The 27,331-nt window shown below is 44.4% G+C and overlaps 1 protein-coding gene and 1 long non-coding RNA gene across 3 annotated transcripts in view; one reads left to right on the plus strand and one right to left on the minus strand.

Moving 5' to 3' along the window:
- The window catches only part of RGS17 (regulator of G protein signaling 17), an 85,259-nt gene extending 67,191 nt beyond the window's left edge, over positions 1-18,068 (minus strand). For both annotated transcript variants that reach the window (XM_083176209.1, XM_083176208.1), the window contains exon 1: positions 17,864-18,068. The gene's annotated coding sequence lies outside the window, so the exon portion shown is untranslated. The remainder of the gene's footprint in view (positions 1-17,863) is intronic.
- Positions 17,341-27,331, plus strand: part of LOC146063640 (uncharacterized) — a 39,850-nt gene continuing 29,859 nt past the window's right edge. The window contains exon 1 of the long non-coding RNA XR_014471628.1: positions 17,341-17,488. This is a non-coding gene — a long non-coding RNA (uncharacterized LOC146063640). The remainder of the gene's footprint in view (positions 17,489-27,331) is intronic.

Here is a 27,331-nt window from a genome sequence, read left to right on the forward strand (position 1 = left end):
CCGACCTTAAATGGACAAGGCCTTCTGGATTTATCGGCAAAAACCTTCTCTTTAAAAGCCGTCTCCTTGAGAACAACATGAATTTTCCTCCATAAGATCCTGAGGCGAGAAGCAGCAGAGGAGGGAGACTTTACAGCTTCTGGTCCTAGAGAGTTGGCTCGAGGATGAAACCCAAATACTGCAAAGAAGGGTGACGTTCTAGAGGCAGAATGGTATGCGTTATTATACGCAAATTCCGCCAAAGGAAGAACGTTGACCCAGTCATCTTGTAATTTCGAAACAAAACACCGCAGGTATTGCTTGAGTGACTGATTTAAACGCTCAGTCTGCCCGTTAGACTGGGGATGAAATGCAGAGGTCAAACTGGTCTTAATCTTGAGAGAAGAACAGAAGAGTCTCCAAAACTGCGCCACGAACTGTGGACCTCGGTCAGAGACAATATCCGTAGGCAGTCCGTGAAGCCTAAAAATGTGTTGTACAAACAAATCGACCAGTTGTTTTGCAGATGGCAACTGCTTTAGAGGTACAAAATGTGCCATTTTCGAAAATCTGTCAATGACCACCCATATAACCTGACAGTTAGAAGAAACAGGAAGACTTACTACGAAGTCCATGGCTATATGAGACCAGGGCCTAGAGGGAATGGCTAAAGGAAGAAGTTCCCCAAAAGGCCGAGAGCGAGGTACCTTATGCCGGGCACAAGTTGGGCAAGACAGCACGAATTCTTTGGTGTCACGAGACATACTAGGCCACCAAACCACACGAGACAACAGGTCTAATGTTTTGAACACTCCTGGATGTCCAGAAATCCTAGAGTCATGGACCTCCGTCAAAACACTCCATCGCAAAGACTCAGGAACAAACAGACGAGCGGGTGGAGTTTGGGCAGGAGCCTGACTCTGCGCTTGACGGACCAGACCCTCCAAGGTCTGATTGAGTCCTACCCGAATACAAGATGAAGGAAGAATTGGAGCTTTGCTAGTTGAACTTTCGTGTTGAGGAAGAAAGCACCGAGAAAGAGCATCTGCTCGTGCGTTTTTCGACCCTGGCCTATAAGTGATAACAAAGTTAAAGCGCATGAAAAACAAGGCCCAACGCGCCTGCCGAGCATTGAGTCTCTTAGCTGTCTCAATATACTGTAAGTTCTTATGATCAGTAAGTACTAAGACCTGATGAACAGCTCCTTCCAACCAATGGCGCCATTCTTCAAAGGCCCACTTGATGGCTAGTAGCTCTCTGTTCCCAACGTCGTAGTTGGCTTCAGCTGAAGAAAATTTCTTTGACATGTACGCACAAGGATACAGGTCAACGGCATCAAGCTCTCCCTGAGACAGAACAGCTCCAGCCCCCACCTCGGAGGCATCCACCTCCACAATGAAGGGGAGGTTGGGATCAGGATGTTTGAGGATGGGAGCCGTGATAAACGCTTGTTTGAGTGTCTCAAAAGCTTGCTCCGCTTGGGGCGACCACCTGGACGGATCAGCTCCTTTCCTGGTCAATGCAACCAATGGTAGAAAAGGAATGAATAAAACGCCTGTAATAGTTTGCAAAACCTAAGAAGCGTTGGACCGCCTTTAAATTAGTGGGTCGGGCCCAATCCAGTATGGCTTGGACTTTCTTGGGATCCATTTGAAATCCTTTGGAAGAAATGATATACCCCAGGAAGGCCACCTGAGCAACTTCGAACTCACACTTCTCAGTTTTGGCAAACAGCTGGTTCTCTCGTAATCTTTGAAGTACCTGCCTGACTTGAGTTCTATGAGAAACGATATCTGGTGAAAAAATCAAGATGTCGTCTAAATAAACGACCACAAATGCGCCTAAAAAATCCCGCAGAACGTCATTGATGAAATCTTGGAACACAGCGGGCGCATTAGAAAGACCAAAAGGCATCACCAAGTACTCATAGTGCCCAGTCTGAGTACTGAAGGCTGTCTTCCATTCGTCGCCTTCCTTGATTCTGATGAGATTGTAAGCTCCTCTGAGATCAATCTTGGTGAAGATGGTGGCTGACCGTAATTGATCGAAGAGTACAGAGATCAAGGGAAGGGGATAGGTATTTTTTATGGTGATTTTATTGAGCGCTCGGAAATCAATGCACGGCCTAAGGGAGCCGTCTTTTTTTGCCACAAAAAAGAAACCGGCACTAAGTGGTGACTTGGAAGGCCGGATGAACCCTTTCTTAAGACTTTCTTGCACATATTCATCCATGGCCTTGGTCTCGGGAATGGACAGGGCGTACAGTCTCCCTTTGGGAAAAGAAGCATTGGGTAGCAGCTTTATGGCACAATTGTAGGGACGATGTGGAGGAAGACCATCAGCTTTCCCTTTAGAAAAAACATCGGCAAATTCCTGATAGGGAACTGGAATTTCGGAGAAAGATACAGATGCCTGAAGCAATGAAGGCTTGAGACAATGTTTAGAGCACTGAGGGCTCCAACGAGCTATCTCTCCAGTATTCCAATCAATAGAAGGATTATGTTTTTCCAGCCAGGGGTGACCCAATACTAAGGGAACAGCCGGGCATGAGGTTAACAAAAACGAAATCTCTTCAGAGTGAAATAGACCCACCGTTAACGATAACGAAGGGGTTTGGAACGAAATTACCCCATTGGATAGAACATTTCCATCCAAACCCCGTAAAGAGATACACTGTTCGAGCTTAAAGAAGGGAATCCCAAGCTTCTGCGCTAAGGAACAGTCTAAAAAATTCCCTGCTGCCCCACTATCAATGAATGCGGAACAAGAAAAATGGATATTGTTAAAAGAAAAACTACAGGGAACTAGTAACGAATTACGAGAGGAAAAAAGCTGCAGGCCTAAGTGAACCCTCTCCTCGATCACTTGGCCTGGGCTTTTACTGGCCTGTTAGGACAGTTACGGAGAAGGTGTCCTTTCCCTCCACAGTATAAACAAAGACCGGAACTTAACCGACGGGCTCTTTCTTCTGGGGAAATTCTAACTGCTCCCAACTGCATGGGCTCTTCAGAATCCTCAGGGGCCATAGAGACAAAGGGAATGGGACGTGCCTGAGCACCTCGTTCAGATCTCCGTTCACGGAGTCGTCGTCGATTTTAATGGTTAACTCCATGAGTTTATCTAGGGAGGTGGGAACCGGGTATTGAATGAGGCTGTCTTTGATGGCATCAGACAGACCACATCGAAACTGACTCCGTAAGGCTGGGTCATTCCAACCACAATCGTTGGACCAGCGACGGAATTCGGTACAGTAGACCTCTGCTGGGTCCTTACCTTGCTTGAGGGCCCGTAAGTGGGTCTCAGCCGAAGCCTCCCTGTCAGGGTCATCATAAAGAAGACCCAACGAACTAAAAAAGTTATCTACAGAAGATAAAGCCGGGCTGTCGGAAGGCAAACCAAAGGCCCAGGTTTGAGGATCCCCCTGTAAGAGAGATATCACCAACCCTACCCGCTGGGTCTCGGAGCCCGAGGACCGAGGCCTGAGACGGAAATATAGTTTACAACTTTCTCGGAAGTTATAAAAATCCCTCCTGTTTCCAGAGAAGCGGTCTGGTAGATTCGCCTTAGGCTCGGGAACCCCTGGATCAGGAGGACGGACCGTTTGTTCCTGAGAGGCCACTTTCAAGGATAACTCTCTAACCATTTGGGTTAACCCCTGGAGTTGATCAGAGAACGTTTGCGGAGTTGGATTCATAATACCAGAAGAGAAACAAACGGACTAAACCAAAAGAGGCAACGCACCTCAACCAATGCGACAAAAATCACAGAAAAAGAGTTTATAAGAGGAACTCTAATAAAACTAGTTATGGCCGGTTATAATGTTGCGCTGCCTGAGGAGGCACCACGTGGTAATCCGGGCCCGGAGGCGTACTGGTCAGGCGTGAGCCTGTGGCTGAGACCGCTGTTTAGGACGGCCGCAGCGAACCCTGCACTCACTCTGTTGAGTCCCCCGGGTAGATGGAATGCCCCTGCAGAGAGCTAGGCTTCGCCTGTAGCCGCCGCGTCTGAAGGAGCTGGTTAAGCCGGCTCCGACCCCGATGCAGCCAGGTGTTAAGAGGTGACAAAGGGCAAGCGATCACCAGGGGGGAGCTCAAGAGGACAACTAGCTACCGGACCTAGCTGAGAAGGGACCCCTGACTGACCGGCACCAGGCCAAGGACGGGTTGTGCGACCTAGTCACAGACACAATGAGGACGGGGAACACTGAATGAAAACACAAGGAAAACAGGGTTCCCCAAAGCAGGGTATAGATGGAAAACGGGGACTCCCCTGCCTAAGGAAACTAAGGGCGCAAGAAGAAAGGCCCAGGAGGGAAATGGATAGAACGGACACAAGGGAGGTCCCACGGAAGGGCCGGGGTCACGGCGGACCCAATGACAGAAATAAAGAATAACCAGGCTCCAAAGGAGCACTTACGTGGCCCACCAAGGAATGGAAGATGTGAAACCAACGCAGCCTCCTGCCAGGGATGAGATGGAGCAACCACTGGAAAACAGGGTATACAAAGCAACAGGAATATCCAGGAATCAGATGCTGGAACAAGCAGACGGATACCAGGACTGGAGCAGACCGACAAGCAGCAACTCCAGGGACCGGATACATAAGCTGAAAGCTATAACCGGCGCCATCTTGGAGGTGTGAATCCCTTAAGAGGGATAGACCTGCCAATCAGCAGACGCCGCTGCTCAATCCTGCCCCCAGTTCCAGCGTGGGATCAGGTGGCCGAGCGTGACGTCCGCGGCGTCCCCTGTTGCCTAGCAACCTCCCTGCGGCTGCAGGGGAACGCCGGGACCTAAAGCCTGCGTCACCCTGCCGGGCGGAAGTGGTCAGAGGGGGCTCGGCATTGCAGGGCGGAAGTGCCGTGTGCACCCTCCGTGCACTGGCCTTCCGTCGCCGCGACCCCCGCTCCTGGGGGTGAACAGCACCTGCGTCCCCCTGCCGAGTGGATGCCATCCATGGAGGACCGGCGGTGCAGGGCGAAAGTGCCGCATGCACCCTCCGTGCACCGGACACCCGCCGCCGCAACCCCCGCTCCCGGGAGCTGACACCATGTGCACTGCAGGTGAGGCAGATGTAACGCGCAGAGAGAGTTCCATTTGGGTGAGTTATTTTGTTTCTGTGCAGAGTAAATATTGGCTGTTTTACTCTTAAGCAGCCCATACACGCTGCTATGAGGGCGTGCTTTCCGTGCTGTACTAGCACGGATCACATTGCATTGCATTGCATGTGAATCCGTTGTGCATGCAATTCGATGCAATTTGATGAAACCTAAGTACAAAAAGTATGTGCAAGCACATACTTTTTGTACTTAGGTTTCATCACATTGCATTGCATTGCATGCACAATGGATGCACATGCAATGCAATGCAATGTGATCCGTGCTAGTACAGCACGCCCACAGAGCAGCGTGTATGGGCTGCTTTACACTGCAATTTAGATTTCAGTTTGAACACACCCCACCCAAATGTAACTGTCTCTGCACGTTACATCAGCCCCACCTGCAGTGCACATGGTTTTGTCCATTAATGAAGGAGTTTGCTTTTGCTAACCAATCAGAATCACCCCATTGGTGCACTATTGATGCATTTAGCAGAACTCCACTGAAATGTACAGTTCCATCCATCAAAGCTCCATTGTCTCAAGCATGCACAATTCAAAACAATAGCATGTGACAGACAACTCCAAAAGCAGAAAATGCCCTGGACCAAATGCACTAATCTTCAAAAAGTGATAAAGTGGAAAGTGATAAACAACCAGCCAATCAGCTCTTAATTTCCATTAACGTGTAACATGACAGTTAGGAACTGATTGGCTTTATCACTCTCCACTTACTCACTTTTTGAAGCTTAGTGCACTTACAGAGAATTACATACAATACTACATATTGGCCCTTATTCTGATCGGTGCGGCCGGATCCGAATATGCGGCCAGCACCGTGCGTCCTAAACCCCGCCTTCCATATGGATCGCCAACTCCGTCCGTACGCGGTAAGAAGCTGTCCGAACGGACCGCACGTGTATTTCTCATAAATACACCTCCTCCATCTCAGGGAACCTCCCCCATCAGTCGATGGTCGCAGAACATCGAATGCAGGGCCGAGTGGTCCGCCAGCTCCCGCAACCTCAGACCACACGGGCATTTCTCCGTGCAAAAGCAGGGATCTGGGCGGGCAGCTGACATCCGGCAATGTCATGTGTCCGCCCCCTACACGTGCGTCATGGCCGCATTACCATACGTACGCCCAGCGTTTTCATGGGAACGCCCATGAAACGCGGGGTGTAAACATATGGTAATGAGCCCAAACAGCCCTTCACACCCCTCTCCACCCCCTGTTTGTAGTGTACACATTTCATGCGGAATGTGGCCGTGCGTCCGGCTCGCACATGCGCAGAGACGCCTCTGCACATGCGCAGACACAAAACATCGGCGGCACGAACGCACGCGGATATTACCGCACCAACCAGAATAAGGGCCATTGACACAATGAGGGTCATTGAGATGTGGGGATAAAGTAAATATTGGGCCAAATTCAGACCTGTTAGCAAGGTTGCAATTTTTGCAGATGGACAAAACCAAAGGTGCACTGCAGGTGGGGCAGATGTAACATATGCAGCGAGAGTTACATTTGGGTGGAGGTGCTCAAATGGGAAACGTCATTAGGTCGACAAGCATAAGGTTGACATGCATTAGGTCGACACCACTAGGTCGACATGCTGAATTGTCGACATGGGTCTAGGTTGACATGGGACAAGGTCAACAGGTCATTAGGTCGACACAAGCATTACGTCGACATGGGACAACCAAAAGGTCGACATGGGGTTTTTCACAGGTTTTTTGATCCGACATGTGCCGACAGGTGGTATTTCATACCCTAACATCCACTAGGGCATGACGGGAGAACAAAATAGTGTGCCAAACGCAGCGAGGCATCGAGTCCGAAGCATGGCAAGCAAAATGAGCGATGCAAGGGGAAGTGGTGCATCTTGAGTCCAAAAATATATGTCCATTGTACTTATTTTGATCAATGTTTTCGAACATGCGTGTGCATTGGCATAGTGTACACCTACACCAGTGGTTCCCAAACTGTGTGCCTAGGCACCCTGGGGTGCCTCAGGACACTTGCAGGGGTGCCTTGGGTTGGTGGACCAGGATCAATTCATATTATGAATGGTTAATGTAACAGGCAAAACCAGTGCTTGTGGCTGCCAATCCTAATATATGTGGAAAAACAGAAGCAAATCCTGTCCCTCACCAGATAACTGTGACATATAAACACAATGCACTTAATTTAATATTTTTTTCTGAATTTCTCGATAAGAAGCATTTGGCCTAGGGGTGCCTTGAAAATGTTTTGATGCTCTAGGGTGCCGTGATTCAAAAAAGTTTGGGAAACACTGACCTACACAATAGATGATTGTATAAATGTTTACCCACTTTAACACTCTAGTGGTAGGTTTTAATGATTTGGTGCATTGTAAATCCCGAAATCAAAATCAAAGACCATACTCTTCATGGATCTACTTTTCTGGCCTGGGAGGACTTGCTGAAATTGAAGAGAGTATACAATTATTTAGTAAAGTTACAAGAATAAAAAATATGGCACAGTGCATCTGTCCACTGACACAGAAAAATAGTAGAGATGAAAAAAAAAAAATATTCATCATACAAAACAAAATGAAACTGATATTATAATATAAAGACAATATTATAAGACACCAGTATAAATCCGGGAACTGCTGGTTCTGAAAATGATGTCATTATACAGAACAATAAACCCTATTATATCAAAATGTACGAATTGCCACTTTATAATATACTGTATATTTTACAGCAAGCAGGGTATATTATATAAAACTAAACAAAGAATAATTTGTTCTGTATAGTCTTCTCTGCGGTTTATTTTTAAATCACACACATGATACATACAAGTGTCCCAATTTGGGTGGCACATTCCTTATTTGTGGGCTCTTTCAAAAGAATTGTCAGCCTTACGATATAATTTAATATAGACTACAGTAGTACTCTATGTTGAAAATGAAAACAGTATAGGACATTGGTGCAAACAAGTCTACAGTGTTACAGTTATACTGTATAATGCAGTTAAGTCCGGTTTCTACTGGGCCTGTTAGATAAGTCCACCTTATAATTTTGCATGTTTGACGTGAAATCACAATGTGCATGTTTAGATGCAGATTTGTGTGGTTCTGTCACTTGAACCAGAATGTGCTTGTAGAGATGGGCCAGGACAGGGAAGTTTTACTACATCTGCATATCTGCGTATCCTTTAGACGCATTCAGTAAAACAGATGCAGCCTGGGCCCACCACTATCATCATCAGCTATCAACTTGCACTAACATACTCCCAACATGACCCTCTCCAGGAGGGACACAAGGTTCTGTTTCTGGATTTCCCTCAATTTATTATTGGCATCACCTGTTTTGAACAGGTTAAATGATAAGAAAGGTGTTTCTGCACAGGTGATGGCAATCATAAATAAAGAGGAAAGTCCAGGAATAGCGCATTATGTCCCTACTGGAGAGGGTCATGTTGGCAGGTATGCACTAAGGCTCTACTTACATATAAGAGACGAATAAAGGACAGGGGGGACTGGGTTCACCACATTTCAAACTATATTATATGGGATCACAATTATGGCATTTAAAGCGGCGGATGGTAGGAGAGGGGGATGAGAACCTAAAGGAAGTTAGGCTAGGGTAGGATCCTCCCCCAAAACAAATATTATTGGATAAGATTGCGGGTAAAACTAACAAAACGCTCATCAAACAAGCAAAAAAGATCTGGGAAGCAGCAAGTAAATTAATGGAATATGAAGGGGTAGAACCGGAAACTCCAATATGGGCCATTAGAGGGGGAGGGAAAAACAGTGACATAGGGATCAATGAAATAAAGTCATGCTGGAATAGGTATGGTATAGAAAATATACAAGTGTATGAAGGAGGTAGGGTCAAATCTTTTGATTAACTGACAAAAGAATATAATATGGGGAAGAAAATGTTAGAGAGGAGAGAGGGGGTAAATACGGGAGAGAGGGGTTAATTATACAAAACTCACCGATCAAACAACTATTAGACCCTAGTAGGAGAATGAAGGTATCAGGAATATACACAATATTAGTGGAAAATCTTAAAAACAGTCAGATAGATAAGAACAAAAAAGACTGGAGTAGAGATATAGGGAATATTGCGGATCAGGAATGGGCATCCCCAACAAAAGCGACATATTCAATAAGATACCAACAAATACAACTATTTATCCTTCATAGAGTGTATTTGACCCAGGTCATATTATTAAGACAATATGATAAAAGTAACAACGATCTATGCCCGAAGTGCAGTGCCTGTCAGGGAACCTTTATACACAAGATCTGGCAATGTCGACATGTACAAACATTGTGGCAACAAGTAGAACAAATAATAAGGCAATTAGGTGTTGTAGAATTTAATATAAATGAAAAAGTATGTTTATTAAGCAGAGTGACACAAGTGGGTATAAATAAATATCAAACACAATGTATTGTTAATCTATTGACACAGGTGAAAGTTTTAATAGTCAGGAAATGGCTGGCACACGATAGCCCAAATGTTAAGCAATGGGTAAATTTGGTTAATAGCACTATCAAACACAAAAGATATATGTATATAAAAAGGGAAAAAATTAAATAATTTTCACCAAGTCTGGGACATATGGCTGAAATCGAAGTATTATAATGGTGATTAGATATTAGATCAATATAATGAAGATAAAAAGAAAAACACAAGAGGAAACACTTTAGGTTAAGGATAAGGTAAGGGAATAAGTAATTTAGTAGATATAAAATAAAGTACAAGAAGAAACACTCTAGGTAGGAGATGAGATAGAAATATAAGTAATGAAATAAGATAGAGGGGGGGGGGGGATTCATGTGTAAGTCTGTTGATTAAAGAAAAAAAATTAATGCAAAAAAAGTGTCATGATCAATCAAATGTATGAAATCAAATGTATATGTTGTTTTATATATGGAACATTGAAACAAATAAAGACTTTATTTAAAAAAAAAAGGGTACTTGTGTATTTTGGCGGCGCCCCCGATGTCCGTCGTACGACGAACAGATCGCATCGTATGCCATGCACCCGATGGCATGCGATGCGATGCGACGCGATTTTGACCCCCTATACGACCAAAAATCGTATAAGCACCCTAAAGGGTGCTTTTGAGCACCCAAATGGGTGCTAACAATGTTAAATGCACCCCCACTATAAACGTGAACCCGAAGCGTGGCGAGCGCAGCGAGCCCGCGAGGGGCGGCGGTACGCGTCCTACGACCTTTTCATACCCCCACTATCCACGTCGGCGTGGAGTTGAGAATAGAATAGTGTGGCGAGCGCAGCGAGCCACCGAGCCCGAAGCGTGGCGAGCGCAGCGAGCCCCGCGAGGGGACGCGGATACCTTCACAGTTATACGCGTCCCCTCGCGGGCTTCACAGGTGTCCGTGGCGACGCGGACACCTGTGAAGCCCGCGAGGGGACGCGTTTACCTATGAAGGTATCCGTGTCCCCTCGCCACGCTTCGGGCTCGGTGGCTCGCTGCGCTCGCCACACTATTCTATTCTCAACTCCACGCCGACGTGGATAGTGGGGGTATGAAAAGGTCGTAGGACGCGTACCGCCGCCCCTCGCGGGCTCGCTGCGCTCGCCACGCTTCGGGTTCACGTTTATAGTGGGGGGTGGCGTGGGGGTGCATTTAACATTGTAAGCACCCATTTGGGTGCTTAACATAGTATAAGCACCCATTAGGGTGCTTATACAATGTTTAATCGCATCGCATCGCATCCTATGGCATCGTATGCCATGTACAATGGCATACAATTTCAAAATTGTATGCCATCGTGCACTATCGTACGATATCGCGTCGCATCGCATACCATCGTATGTGTTATGGTATGCGATGCGATGGGCGCCGCCAAAATACACAAGTACCAAAAAAAGGCTCTAATAACAGCTAGGCATGTCCTGCAAACAGGGGTTTCTTTCATCTTCTAGTTGACCTTCATAGGCACATATCGCATTGACATGACTTTACTGTACCTTGGCTGTACTGTATATACAGAATATGCCCCATAGGAAAACATGGGGGGAGGGGGTGGGGGACCGCCCTCCTCTTGGCAAGTGCCTTAAATTATGACAATACAGTAGCACTGGTATATAATATGATCAATAGTGCTGCCACCACATCATGCAGTGTAAGAGACAGAGCAGAGCTGCTGCACATGCCTAGTGTACATGCTTATTCTACCACATTTACTGTATGTGTGGATCTGTGCCCTCAAACACTGCAATGGACCAGAAAGCAGCTACCCGGAGGAAGAGACTTACCATTATGTGGGAGCTTGTGCATTTATTTATTATATGTTTAACCTTTTTCTGACCACTTATCTTATTTAAAACAGCCTATTCTGTAGACCATCTGAACTGTGAAATATTAATACAGTATCCAGTGTATAAAAATACCTATTTTCGGGGCTGTTACTACTCCCCCTGACTCCCATACTTACTCCAATGCACTGATTTTGCATCGTTTGGATTACATTTGGAAACCCCCCTCTAAAAATCCTGCATTTGCCACTAGGAGTTACAAGTGCAATTTGTCTGAATAAAAAGATGTGTATTTCAAAAACATATGTATTTCCCCTAAAACAGACCATTCAAAGAAATCTGCAAGTTGATTTTAAAGTACATTCAACACTAAAGGCCAGATGTATCAAGCTTCAAAAAGTGATAACTTGGAGACTGCTAAACAACCAACAAATCAGCTCCTAACTGTCATGTTACAGACTGGGTTTGCCAAATTAGGAGCTGATTTGCTGGTTGTTTATCACTTTTTGAAACTTGATATATCTGGCTCTAACTGAGGTATAAAATATGGCTACTTGCCGACTAATATCCCACCTTCATTTTAAGCTTACTATATATTTACATGTACGTCTAGACATTTGAAAGTGTAGACGTGGTGGAGGATGTAAGTATTCCTGGGGATCTAAAGGTTATGGCCATTCTATGCAGAAGAATAATCGATACTTGTGTATTATCTGGGCGCCCGATTTTTTCATTGCATGCCACTACTTAAGGCATGCAATGCGATGCAATTTGATGCAATTTGATGCAATTTTTCATTGTAAAGACCCAATTTTTAATTGTATAGTCAGCCATGAGTGATTTCATACCCCCTGTATCCAACTACACATGTAGATGATTGTATATAGTGTGGCGAGCCCGATGCGTGGCGAGCGGCCGCGGATTACTTTATATGTATTCTGCGGCCGCTCGCCACGTTTCGGGCTCGGTGGCTCACTGCGCTCGCCACACTATATAAAATCAACTCCATGCGTTGTTGGATAGTGGGGGTATGAAATCACCCATGGGTGACTATACAATTAAAAATCTGGTCTTTACAATGAAAAATCGCATTGCATGAATTGTATGCCATTATATTGCATGCAATGCGATGCAATGCAGTACAATGAAAAAAATCGGGCGCCCAGATATTACACAAGTACCGAATAATCCCCTCTACAAAAATGCTTCCACTCTTTGACCTCACTTAAAAAAGTTCAATCAGCCTAATTTTTCACATTAAATTACTATATAAACATTTTTTGCACTTTCTGATAAATCAATGCAGAACTACAGAGAGCCATATTGGATGATGTCATGATGCGGTGGGCGGGTCTGGCATGTGACGACATGAAGTCAGCCCGTCCCCATGGCTCCTCTTCTGGCTCTCGGCCTGCAGTCTCATCAGTCATAGCAGCTTAACGATTTAAAACGTGAAGAAATGGAATGGTGCGCTAAGCAGCTCTGAGATACTTCCAAAATAAAATGTGACACCTCACACTTCCACATACAATACCAAAAACAGAACTTGGTGTGTCTCTGAGCGATGATACTCTAGGAGTTGGATGTTCCCCAATTTTCGGGATAGTTAGACCCAAAGACCATAGACCTCTCTCTTTTTGGGTCTAACTATCGTGAGTATCAGCGATCAGTGACACACCAAGTTCAGTTATAGAAGCTTAGCTGCTGTTACATTGGAGCAGCTACTGCTGTTGTCTTATCGACACTCGCCTAACCCAGTCTGCCTCTGGCTACTGCATCAAGTCTGGCTGCGGGTGGCCATCAAAGAGGCGACAATGGACAACGGGAGGAGATGGCCTAGATAAGGTTATATCACATTGTAGAGCTGCCGATACACATTTTGCAACACAGTGCCTCTTTTCACAATATGACACAATATCCCCACTTAGTATTATGCCCACTATAGTGCATCCAGTTCATATTATGCTACACTATATAGCACCTCCACTTCATAATATGACACATGAGAGTGCCTGGAACATTATAATGCCCTGGAGTTCATGTTGCACCACGTAACAATGAACTAATATAAGATATTTTGGAGATATTTTGCAAACCTCAAGGCAAAAGTTGGTAAGGGTCCCTAAGGACCCTTATATAAAACTTGACAGGGAAGGTCTTTGACAGAGAAGGTGGGCCCATCTTAGCTCTGGGCCCTATAGCAGTTACACTCCCTGCACTTATGTCCCTACTTCCCGATGGTCTTTATATGATTTTAGGATGAAGCAAATAAAGGATAATGTGTAATAATAACACTAATTACAATATGTACACAAAATGTATCTAAGAAAGGGTGACAAAGGGACATAAACATTAATAACCAATAAGGTTTAATTTATCTTGATTGCACTAAGCTGATCTGTAATTTTCTGAATGACTGATGTCAGGTACATCACATTTATGTTATTTGATATGATGATGATTATGGTAATGATGACGACGACAATGTACCAGATGGGTGGTCTTAATGACACAGTGTAGCAATTACACAAAATGGGAGAAATAAGACTGAGGTATTGAAAACAAAAACTGCAATAAAACAACAGATATGCTAAACCTGTAAATGTGATAAAAAAGGAATAGACTTGTTTACAGACAGATAATATCGCTGCAACCCAAGATGCAAATAATGTCTTTATAATCAGCTTATCAAATATAAGCTCCACCGGGGCAGGGACTGATGTGGATGTCCAAATATTGTCTGTAATGCGCTGCGGAATATGTGTGCGCTATATAAATAGCTGCCAAATAATTATCTGACATAATAAAGCCCCAGTTTAATAGTAGTGTACTTACACTGTGACATTTTCCTTAAACTCTATCTCAGTTTACTTTTATCTTACTGGGATTTACTCAAAGCTGCCGTGATTCCCGAACATGTGACTTATGTCTACATCAACGATTTTGCTGTTTTACTTTAGATTTAGCGTAGAACAAAAGGCTACATGAGCTATTCCCACAGTCGCACCATACAGAACCTGTTGCAAACAATGCACCACCGAATACCTGTCCCCTGCCGAATCCCCTCGGAAACATACGATAGGATGTGTATCGAGAACAAATCCCTTCGCATGCCTCCACTGCAGGAGAAATCATTTGATGGTCACCGATCATCATATCATTTCACCTGCCTTCGCACATACGTCTCTCAACTGACTTTTATATGTGGGTGCTGAGACAGAGATAGAGATATGTGGCAGGATGTAATGCCGCCCGAATTCGGTGGAAGTATGGGATTCTTGCTTAACTCGGGCAGTTTTTTAAAGGGGCAATCACTTACAAGGCAGGGTTTTGCCCTGTAAGTAATTGCCCCTTTAAAAAAACTGCAGAGTTCGTCTGGCATCCCACACAGCCACCAAACCGGCCCGCATTATATCCCGCCCATAGCGTTTTCCTTTTGACAGTTAAATTATGTTTTAAAGCTTTGGGGGTATAGAAAGATAAATAGGACTATTCTTGGGCTATTACACCTTTTTACTGTATATATCCCACCAATTTTAGCGGTGGTACTGTACAAACACCATATAAATAAAGAAACAACATTAGGGATTAGGGATTGGGTTATTTTTCAGTAAGTGCTTTAATATTTATTTCGGTATTTTTTTTTATAATGTCATATTATATGCTTTGTCAAGTTATTATGATAATATATCCAATGACTATATCAGAATATGTTTAGGTCTAGGTTGACAGGGTCAAAATGTCGACGGGGTCAAAATGTCGACATGAAAAAGGTGGAAATATGAAAAGGTAGACATAAGATTTTCCCTAATTTTGCTGTCAATGTCTACAACTGTTGACATAGACCCTCAATTACTGTAACGCGTACCCTCACATGGCTCGCTGTGCTCGCCATGCTCCGGTCACACTATTCTTTCCTCCCTCCATGTCAACATGGATGGTGGAGTAAGAACAAGCCGGTTTAAACAAAAAAATCATGAAAAACTCATGTCTACCTTTTCATGTGTCTATTTTTTTCATGTCAACATTTTGACCAGGTCAACCCTTTCACCCTGACTACCTATTGCATGTCTACCTATTCCATGTCGACCTTTTGATCCTGTCGACCTTTTGGGTAGACCTATTGACTGCCTATGTAGACACAGTAGATCTAAAAACTGGAACCCCACTGATATACAGGGCCTGACGTAGAAGTACGGATGTAGCCAGGCACATCGTTGCCATGCCAATATTACTTCCGTGGCGATTGGTGTAAACCCATTGCCATGTGCGTGCATCTAGTTTGCTCTCGTGGCTCATAGAAAAGCAATGAATGGCAAAGTCACAATATTCTGCACCGCAAGTGTGATTTTGGAGCGACAAACGCGCATGGATGGCCGCATCGTGGCAACAATGACCGCGGCTACATCTATAGGTGCAAATCGATCTTGAATGTGACATTTTGCACTTTGGCAGTTAAGTTTAAAGGGGCATATTTGTGGTCAGATTTAGCTTAGATCTTGAGCTTAGAGTTGTGGAGCATAAGAACATATATCTGACAGTTTACTGCTGTCTCCATTGATCAAGAACAGTATATGTAACCCAATGATCTCACATTATTCACACCTAAAGTACTGGAAACATAAGTGACTTCTCAATACTCAATGTACTGTTATAGGGTATACTAAGTACAAAATGTGCAAAACAAAACAATACATCATGTATAATTTGAATTTTGTTCCACATTGTACATTAAAATAGAATTCAGTTGTATTGGCAAGAATCAGCATCAAGAAATACATGTAAATGAAATAGTATTTCATCCGCAATGGCACCACACCAACAACCCAACAATGAATTCAATGTATCAGATACATGTGATGTAAACCATAGATATTCAGCTCATTTAAGAGAATGCAGCATAATTCTGTGCAATTAGTAAACATCTATCAATATTTACACAGTGTATGCACAATGTGCAATGATCATACAGGGGTTTGCCAACACAGGCGAGTAATTCCAGTGGGTGTTCCTATAGTTTAATTGCTGGCTTTAAAGCAATGCATTACAGAAGACATAAATACTATGCATCTCCCTCCCCCAGCTCCCCGTAATACACTAGGAAATCGACAATGACCTTAATTCACCGGTGTGATGCATATACAGATTATTGATTAACCCATGATAAAATATTAGGTTGTCACAGGAAGGTGATGGAAATATGAACTGCACTGAATATACAGTTCTATCTATCTATCTATCTATCTATCTATCTATCTATCTATCTATCTATCTATCTATCTATCTATCTATCTATCTAGCATTATAGATATACAGAGTGCATACATACAAACACACACACACATATATATATATATATACACATACAGCGCAATCTATCATTATCAGTATACTATATATATATATATATATATATACACACACACACACACACACACACACACACACAGTGCAATCTAGTGATCTATCTATAGCTATAGATATACAGTGAATGTGTGTATATATATATATATATATATATATATGTATATATGTACACTGTATATCTATAATAACAGATATGTTGCGCTGTAAATGTGTGTGTGTGTGTGTATATATATATATATATATATATATATATATATATATATACACACATTCACTGTATATCTATAGCTATATATGTATATATGTACACTGTATATCTATAATAACAGATATGTTGCGCTGTAAATGTGTGTGTGTGTGTATATATATATATATATATATATATATATATATATATAATTTGCATAATTTATGCTTTTTTTTCCCCAGACATATTCTACCGAGTACCCCCCCTCCCCTCCTCTGCTGTCTTCCCCTCTCCTCCTCCTCTTCATCCACCTCCACCGCCTCCAGTTCTCACGTTTTGCTAATGTTTCCTGATGCTGGGGAGTATTAACCCTTTCTCCCCCTCTCCCCCCCCCCTCCCCTATGTGCTGCAGCTGCTGCCAGTGTGCGCTCTCCATCGTCCGTGGCTGCTGCTGCTGCTGCTGCTAGTAGTAGTCAGTGTGATGCTGGGGAAGCGGACCCAGCTACCGCTCTACTAGACAAATGCACAATCCAGATGTCAGAGGGAATACAGACACATAACACAGAGCAATGCATAACAATGTAAGTGCCCAGTTACCATACCAGATCTGCCAGATTGATACAGATACTGTATATGCAGGGATCGGTAGTAGAAGAGATACATACTGTACTATATAGCGTTACTATACTAACACTGCAGTGATGCCTGACATAGAATTACATCCTGCCATACAGTAACTACCTTTTGTATATCATTTCTTTACCCTTGCACTTTCCATCACTTATACACTTGGTCTATTAGCCTTAATTCTCGCCTTTTTATGTATAGAGGATATTGATGGTTGATATAAGTATACGCACTGTGCGTATACTTATATCAACCATCAGTAACGCACAGGTAAAGGTGGAAGAGAAGAGAATTATTAAGGAGGAGGGGGAAGGGGGGGCATCTCTTACCCACTGGCTTTGTAGGGGGGGCTGCTGCAGCTGCTGCCTGGTAAGGAGCTGTCCGGGAGATGCTCTTCTGCTCTCTAGCCGAGATGCATTTTTGCCATCCGCCCAACTTCAGTACCCAGCCGGCAGGAACAGAGGGAGAGAGGGAAGGAGAGAAGCATAGATGATAGAGGGAGTGATAGAGTGTGAGAGAAAAGCCAAGGGAGGGAGGACAGAGGACTGAGGATGTTCTGCGCATGCGCAGCCCAGCAGCAGGGGAGCAGCAGAACATCCTTTGCTGGAAGGTTACAACCATTTCCACACATCCTCTCCCATTCAACGCACTTCTGCAGTGCTGCTGCTGCTGCAGGTTTAACCCTAGGCCCCCTGGAGTAAGGAAGCCAAATGTGCCAAGGCTTCCTTTCTATAGTCTAATCATCCCTCATCAGTGACTCCAAATGCTGGGTTAGGAGGTTACCCCGGAAGCAACAGACAAATGACTCAATCCTGTTTATACTGCTTTCACATGCAAACCCTGCTCTGACCCGGTATTTTAAAATGTTTCTTATACCCCATTCAAACCAGAAATGCAGGGACAAACCCGGGAATTCAGTTCCCGGGACAAGCAGGGACATTCCCGGGTTTGGACCCATTCACACCAGAAATGTCCCTGCATTTTCTGATGTGAGAAGGGGGCGGGAAGGAGGTTGGCAGGAGGTGGGGAGGAGGCTGGATGGCGTCGGGCAGCCGGCGGGCAGTCGGCGGGATGGCGGCGGAGGTGGGGAAAATACTCACCCCGGTTGCTGGTCCTCCGCACAGGCCAGGGATCCACACGACGCAAATGACGGGACAGGCGGCGGATGAAGATAACGCAGCTCTCCGGCGTCCTCACTGCCGCCGGAGAGCCGTGTCATCATCATCCACCGGCTGTCCCATCATTTGCACCCACCGCCTGCATTAATTCCCGTCGGACAGGACACGGAGGACATGGCAACCTGGGTAAGTATACTTTTTACCTTTCACACCAGCCAGGTCCCCGGGTTGAACCCGGGAGCAACCCTGCTACCTAGCCGGGTTGGATTGCCGGCAAATTAGCCCGGTAATTTGTCCCGGGTACCTTTCACACCAGAGGTAGTACCGGGTTGTTCCTGGACTCAACCCGGGAATTTAGGCTGGTGTGAATGGGGTATTACTGCTTTCACACCACAAAACCTGCATAGACCCAGTATTTAAAATGTTTATTAAAACAGGTCAAAGCAGGTTATGCCCCTTTCAGACCACACATATTACCCAGTATTATACCGGGTCTAAGCAGGTTTTGCGGTGTGAAAGCACACACTTTTGGCTGGGCTACTGATCGGCAATCAGGCCAAAGTATCGGACTCAGTACTAAATACCGGCGTTCGGAATACCGACACCGGAATCCCAACCGCCAAAATCCCAACAAGGGGGGCCGTGAAACACCCCCCCCCTTGCAGGCTCACTGTGCTCGCCACGCAACCCGCTACGCTCGGCACACTATTTTATTCTCCTTCTATGGGTGTTGTGCACACCCATAGAGGGAGAAATTGTCGGGATTTTGGCGGTCGGGATTTTGGTGTCGGTATTTCGACCGCCGGGATTTTGACACCATCCGATAGTATCATTACCAGAGGTTTCCACGGGAACATGGCGGAGTCCAGCTGAGGGGAGTACGTCTCGCTCGCGCAGAGCAGGTGAAGAAATCCTGGGGATGCAGGAGGCCGTTCAATGACAGCCAGTAGGGGGAGTGCAAGGCAGGCACCGGGTGAAGCTGGCTAGTGGAGGTGACACTACGGGAGTCTGGGGGATCCGGCAGGCAGAAAGGGGTGTGGAGCGGCACACTTATACCCCTTTCACATCTCCACTGAGGTCCCGCTCTGTGCATATCTAATGAGCAGGACCTAGTGCAGTAAATTTTTAATGAGTGGGTCCGCGCCCCCTGCATATGGCATCCCCCTAGTCACCCCCATCGTCCATCTAAAACCAGATGCCCCATAGTCCATCTAAACTTAGACACCCAGTCATTGTCCTAGTCACCCCTATAGTCTGTCTAAAACTAGACGCTCCATAGTCCATCTAAACCTACTCTGCATGTGATTCCTCCTGTTATTTCCTGTTTCTGCCCAGTGAGTCTGAGTGTAGGATCCTTCTTTTTACCCGTTTTCAAATACCGGGTTTTTGTACCCGGTAAATTCACTCTGGCGCTTTCACACTGCAGATAGAACCGGTTTGAAACACTTAAAAAATGGCAATATATTGTGTTATAAGCTGCAAAGAAGTGATGTGTTGATTAAAATGAACAGTTACTCATTGTCCTTTACCCCCCCCCCCATGTTATATAATGTATTTTAGTGGCATGTGCTGTATGCAATATGGTATAGGCTAAATTTCCACAATGTGGAGGCGTGCACATATCCAGATCTGTTCACTATACGTTATTTATGTGTGTGTGTGTGTATTTATTTGTTTTTCAGAGGTAGATGTATTATAGTGGCATGGATTGTGCAGGTATAGCTTTATTTCAATGGAGTTGCAGAAGAAAGTAGTGCCAATGAGATGTATAAACATCAGTGTCAGTGCCACTGACTGTTTATACATTGGGTAGGTGTCGGAATGTCAGGAGTACTGACAGTACAGACATTGGTTAGCACATTGACATTCTATGTGCACATTGTGAGCACAGCACCCTTGTCATGCAGCACATTCATACATGGGGTGAAGTGCATCCATTCGTCCCCAAACTGAAACTTCTTGCATCCCCCCCCCTGTGTCTTTTGTGCCCATTTTGCCTTTGCTAAAATCGCTTTAAAACAATATTTGTATTATTTTCTTTTACAAAATGAATTCTGTACATAAATGGATACATTTGTTGATACCCATCCAGGGCCGGACTGGGGCCAGAAATCGTCCCTGGCATTTTCAGCACACAGGCCCACCTGCAGGAGGCGGGACCCTTGCGCAGCGAAGCCGTGCAGGGATAAGGGTGCGTGGCTTTATGGAAAGAAGGCGTGGCATCACAAAAAGGAGGCATTACACATTATGGAACACACCATTATGCCCATTACACATTGCTGCACAATGTATTGCCCATTACACAGTATGACACACACTGTAATGCCCACTACACAGTATGACACACATTGTGATGTCCATTACAGACTGTCATAGACAAAACAAGAGCACAGGACACTTACTAGCAGTAGCTAGTCTTACAGATCCGACTACACCACCCACGTGGCCGGCCATTCAACTCCCCCCTCAGACTGGATGGCATTGGCGGCGTTGGCGGGTCAGGTGCGGGCGCGTCATGATGCTGCAAAAGACATGCTGGGTGGTGGGGCACACAGTGATGGACAGGAGTCCAGTGACAGTGGTGGTGGATGACCGGCCCTGGAGTGGCCCATACACTCTGAGCAACTTGGATGATCTGGAGCGCTGTATGTTGTTCACTTTGATCTTCTGCACAGGGAGGAAACGCAATATACAAAACACACACACACTGTAAATTGCGCAATAAATACTAAAATGCCTCAAAGTAAAAGCTTTGCGCCGTGACCTAAGTAATAATATAGTGAGAATAATACATATAGATAGTAATAAGAAGAAATGCGCAGAGTGTACAGTCATTCACCACTACTGTTACGCACCTGCCACGGGCTTGCAGCAAGCCGCACACATTGGCTGGGTCCGATCCCAGTGGAGGACAGCAGCACTTGCGCACCAGCGCCTCCACGTCAAGATGCTAATGACGTGTAAATATGCTAATGATGCGGGGGGGGGGGGGGGGCGGTGTGGCGCACAATGAAGCCCAGGAGGCATCAGTGGCACTACTGTAGTCTTCACAAAACCGTCTAACAAGGCCATCGGCCCTTCTGGCATTTGCCAGAAGTACCAGATGGCCAGTCTGGCCCTGTACCCATCCATGAAAATAGAAGAACTCATATTTTCCACTGAATTATTTGTAAGTGATAAAATAAATTGACATCCAGCATTTATCCCATATTTAATAGAAATCAGGCTTTGTGTTATATTTTTGACTGAACAGAATATTTTAATAATGAAACACATGAATATGGCATGGACAAAAATGATAGGACCCTTATCCTAATATTTTGTTGCACAATTTTGAGTAGCATTCACTGCAATAACGCTATTTCTGTAGCTCTCAATGAGATTTCTACTACATACAGTATGTCTATGGCAGGGCCGTAACTAGGGGAGGGCTGGGGGGGTCACGCGCACCGGGCGCTGGAGGTGAGGGGCGCTGTGAGGTCCGGTGACAGGTATGTCCGTCCATCTCCTACTAGCGCGGCGGCGGGAAGCGCTGATGACTTCGAAAAGACTTGCCGGACGCTGATTGGCTGAATTCAGCCAATCAGCGTCCGGCAAGTCTTTTTGAAGTCATCAGCGCTTCCCGCCGCCGCGCTAGTAGGAGATGGACGGACATACCTGCGGCTTCAACGGTGAGAGGACTGTGCGGGGAGGGGGGGGTCTCCGGCGCCAGGGACAAGGCGTAATTTGGTCGGTCCCCCCTGTCAGCTGCTAACTAAGCAGCGGGGAATAAACGCTGTGCGCATGCGCACAGCGTCTATTCCCGCAGCCAGGGGGCTGGGGGCATGGCTAGAGGCTCACAGAGCCTCTGGGTCATGCCCCCATAGCGGCAAAATGGGGGCGTGGCCTCGTGGGAGAGCAGCGATTATAGGCCACGCCCCCAAATTAGCCCCCCCCCCGCCCCCCCCCCCCCGAAAATTTCGACGCACCTCCGGCGCGCAACAGCATCACTAGGGGGGGGGGGGGCACCAAAAGACTGCCTTGCCCCAGGCGCCGGAAACCCTAGTTTCGGTCCTGTCTATGGTTTGCGGGTGCTTTCTCTAGACTACATGTTTCAGCTCTTATGGCCCCATACACTTGGGTGACTTCTCCGAGTGAGAAGTCACCCGCAATCCCCCATGAGTCGCCCAAGACCTTCCCGGGCAGCAGGATCACATTTGATATATCGTATGCAGTCCTTTTGCATACGATCCCAGCCAAGCCTGCCGGGCTCTGATGTGATCCAACAAATCGCTTCTACAGCCAGAGCGACTCGCAGTGCATTAAACCTGCTGTCAATCACATGCAATTTGGACACTTTTCATGCGAACCACCTAGTAAATGAGGCCTTTGGATGTTTTATAGGATTCAACAGTCCAATGTTCTGTTCTTTTCTATCCTTGGTGCTTTTAGATGTGTGTTTTGTGTCATTATCCTGATGGAAGACCCGAGACCGAGCTTTCTGACAATGGCCAGTATGTTTCACTACAAAATGCTTGACATGCACAGATTGAAGGTATCCAGTGCCAGATGCAGCAAAGCAGTCCCAAAACCTATCCAAGCTCATCCATGTTTCACAGTAGGTATGGGGTTTTGTTTTCCATTCCTTAATGTTTTCAATCTGTGGACATACAGCAGAGCTGATGCGACTTTCCACCAGATGGATTGTGTCACTTTAGAAAGTTCTAGTTAGGATTTTTAATTCCAAGTTTGTCAATGTAAAGTCCTCCTGGGTGTTTTATTGATTAAAATTGGGTTGTGTGTACTTTAATTGTTATAAATGGGATACATTGATTTATTGGCACCTGTGTAAAGGCCCCTTACACTTGGGGGATTTTGTCAGATTTTACCCAATTCAGATGGATTGGGCCAATTTATCTGACAAAATCTGATGTGCCTGTCTGACAAAATCTGATGTGCCTGATGTGTAGGACCCAATGCACAATCCTGTGCGCATTGGGTCTAACCAAGAGATTGATCCTCCTGCACATAGGATAAATCTCAAGTCAATTAGGTCCAACTTGTTGGACAACAAGTTGGACACGTGTAAGGGGGCCTTAAAGGTAATTTATAAATGACAGTTAGGATCTGATTAGCTGGACTTTTATCACTCTTGATTACTCTCTACTTTATGACTTGTTAAGGCTTAATACATTTGGCCCAATATCTATAGGGGAGTTTAGCCCTGGGTACTTACTGATTTACTAGTAAGCCCACTCAAAGCAAACGCTTCGAAAACTAGTAAGGCAGCTAATTGTACATGATTGCCTCTATGAGAGAGAGAAAAAGATGTAGTTTCACTTGCTGCCAACAGATGGCAGTGTTTTGGTGCAGCACAGACACTAGACATATATAGAGATGATAATTAGGGTCAAGGCTGTTTTTAGACTATTTGGCTCCCAGTCCAAACAGGTAAAAATGCACCTCCCCTTATGCATGTATGAAAGGTGCAAATGATCCAGAGAGGGGATGGCCATGCAAAAGAAATACTAGAGGCCTTAAAGTAACCAAATGCATCTCTGAGCACCTGACCTATTTCACTTCCTTACTTTGCAACACTATATGAGTAAGGCAATGTATATTCATTATCAGGAAATTAAAATACTACATGCCGCCTCTTTGTCAGAAACCTTGCAATAATAACATGTCCCCAAAATATAACTTTTTATGCAGCAGCAGAGAGCGGCCACCAGGCCACTGTTTATCTGGGTCTGGGTGAGGACTCTCGGAAGCAGCCAGGAAGGCAGCAGGTCATCTGGAGTAGAGGCAGTAGCAGCATGTACTGGAGCACAGAGTCACTGACTGCAGTGCAAACTTGTTCCTTGTATAGGACAGGACAGGTTGTGTTGTCACTGCAGAAATTCTTACCAAGTTAAGGAAGAGAGGAACTAGGCACTGGTATGAGGTGCTTTAACACAATTAAGCTGCTGCTTGGGTGAGGTGTATAGTAAACCTCTAAACAAATTGCAAAATAACATATATATATAGAGAGAGAGAGAGAGAGAGAGAGAGAGAGAGAGAGGTCTATATAGTAGGGCAGCTCTGTTACTTTAAACAATTAAACACGTGGGGATTGCCTGAAAAAAAGTAAAATTTATTTAAAAATGACAGTTTAAACATTAAAAACATTTTATAATCAATTCATGTGAACAGCCTCGTATTTGAGATGGTATAATTGGCCAATTGTAAAGTCCTTTAGAAAGGTGTAGAGCAAGATGGTGGAACCACAGCTATTGACAGTTTGTAAAGTCTCACCAACTTTTGTATGGGATTATTCCAGATGGTGTCGAGAAACAGTTGTCCTCACTATGGTGTGGCTGTGCTATGATGGTAGTAGACCGCTGGAGGAAGATCTCAGACCTTGTGGGGCTTCCCAATCAGGTGGATGGTGTTTTTAGTTGAAGCTGTGCTGGGTATCCAATTTTGCCAGTAGAGGATAGAGTGATGCCAAAGTGTTCACTGGAGGTCTGCTCAGGTAGCCACCAACACGTTTCACTGAGCTCTGTCAGCTTTTTCAAGGTGATGGCTGAGTGTGGCTGCTGAGGGTTTATATACCCTCTTTAATTAATAATTGCTTACACATGTATCAGGAAATCCCGTAATTAACCATCATTGTGCACAAAAGACATTTATAAAAACAATAAAATGACCAGAAGATAGACCTTTTATAGATGTTTTCACTGTTATTTGAAAACGAGTGTTGGAAACCCAAGAAATAGGTGGGTCTGTACTCGGTTCAAAATGTTTCTTCTATGTTCAAGAAACCTTTGTTTTAGGGGTCTAGTTGTTCGCCCTATACACCTCAAGCTACAGGAAAGTTGGTATATAACATAAACAGTGTCGCAATTTTTCCCACATTTATAGCAACCATTGATCTTCATTTTTCCTAACCAGCTTGAACCTCTGGTCTCACTTTCTTCAAGTTTCAAAAAACTGGGTGCTATACAATTATTTAGGGATTTGTTTCTCCGGAAGATGAATCAGGGTTCTATAGGAATAAGAGTTCTTAGTATAGGGTCCTGTTTCAAGATGTCATAATTCTTCTTTATAATGTTTTTAATATCCCCTGAGTAATCATTATAGGTCGATATAAAAGAAAGATTCTCTCCCTGAGGTCGTTCTTGATGTTTCTCTCTATTTCTGAGTAGTTCATTTCTATCCTTTTTTCGAGACATATATTTTGCTTGAGTAACTAAGGAGGGGGGTACCCTCTATCAGTAAATGCTTCTTTCATTGAGGCTGCTTGAATATCAAATTTATGTTGGTCCGAACAGTTCCTCCTCATCCTGAGGAACTGTCCCTTAGGCACATTTTTAACCCATGGGTGATGGTGTGAACTGGAGAAGTGTAAGTAATTGTTAGTATTTGTTTCTTTGGTATAATTCCGGGAAGTGATTATGTTATCTATGATCTCTAAGGTTATGTCCAAAAAATTGATAGTGGAGGGGTGCCAGTGGTGAGTGAATTTTAAATTAAAAGTGTTATTATTTAAATGGGAAACAAACGAATTGATGGAGGTTTGGTCTCCCTCCCAAATTAAAAACAAGTCATCTATATAGCGTCCATAGAGGACCAGGTTCGTGCCCAGTTACGCCAACCTCTACACGGGGGAGGTCGAAGATCGCCTCTTGTGGGGGGGGGGGGGCGCGAACCTGGTCATCTATGCAAACTATGACTATGCAAACAAGAGACACTGTGGATCTTCAAAATGAACTCCATCTTTCCAGACGGTTTGAATGAAGCGGTGGAACTGAATAACATCTAATAACAAAAATATGGTTGAAATTAAAATATTAAAATATATACTGAATATAACATGTAGACTTATCATGTGGCTTGAGAAATCAACCCTCTGGGTATATATACAAGACCAAAATCTTAGGTTATATTTATATGGACCCTCTGAAATATCAATGTTCATTATCTTGTAATTTTTGCATTTCTGTAAAAAACTTTTTTAGAAAAAACTTTTCCTCCTACTATTACCATCCACGTTGAATATATAATAGGGTAAAATATTACCAATGCATATAATTAGATGGAGAGTCTAACCACATATTTCTATAATGGTTATTATGAAATTTGTTTAAATTATGGTGTACCATTAATTTTGGTGATACATTAGATGTAATTAGATAAAAAAATTCCCATAAAAATGTGTACACAGAGATCGGCAATTTGCTTGAAATTCTCGAGCTTTTAATAAAGAAGAGAAACTGTTAATAATAGCACTATGGGCGTATGGTAATCAGTCCGTCTATTATATATGTAGCCAATGTGTCCTGTGCCTTTTAACAAAGCCGCACACAAACTTAGGCGATGATTCACGCCTGTGTTCCGGTATCCGGAAGCACTGTGCGTTCCAAAACCCGGATACATGTCATAGTGTACAAAAAACAGTTTGATATCTCCGGTTCTGCGCTCCTTGAGGCTGCCAAAAAAGTTATAAATAAGGAGAATTCCCAGCTCCAAAAAATAGACAGAAATGCAAAACCGAGTATATAACTTTCAACGGCGCCTAGGATGGGTGAAGTAATTGCAATCAATTAAGTGATAAAGAGGTGATAAGAAATGCAAATATACTTCCTTTCAACACATAAGGGGTTCCACGAAATCCTCATATTCATTCGATTCAGGATCCCCTAGAGGGTAGGGTAGTTC

Source organism: Crinia signifera, chromosome 3 (assembly GCF_055691185.1).
Source record: "Crinia signifera chromosome 3, ASM5569118v1, whole genome shotgun sequence".
NCBI classification, from domain to species: domain Eukaryota; kingdom Metazoa; phylum Chordata; class Amphibia; order Anura; family Myobatrachidae; genus Crinia; species Crinia signifera.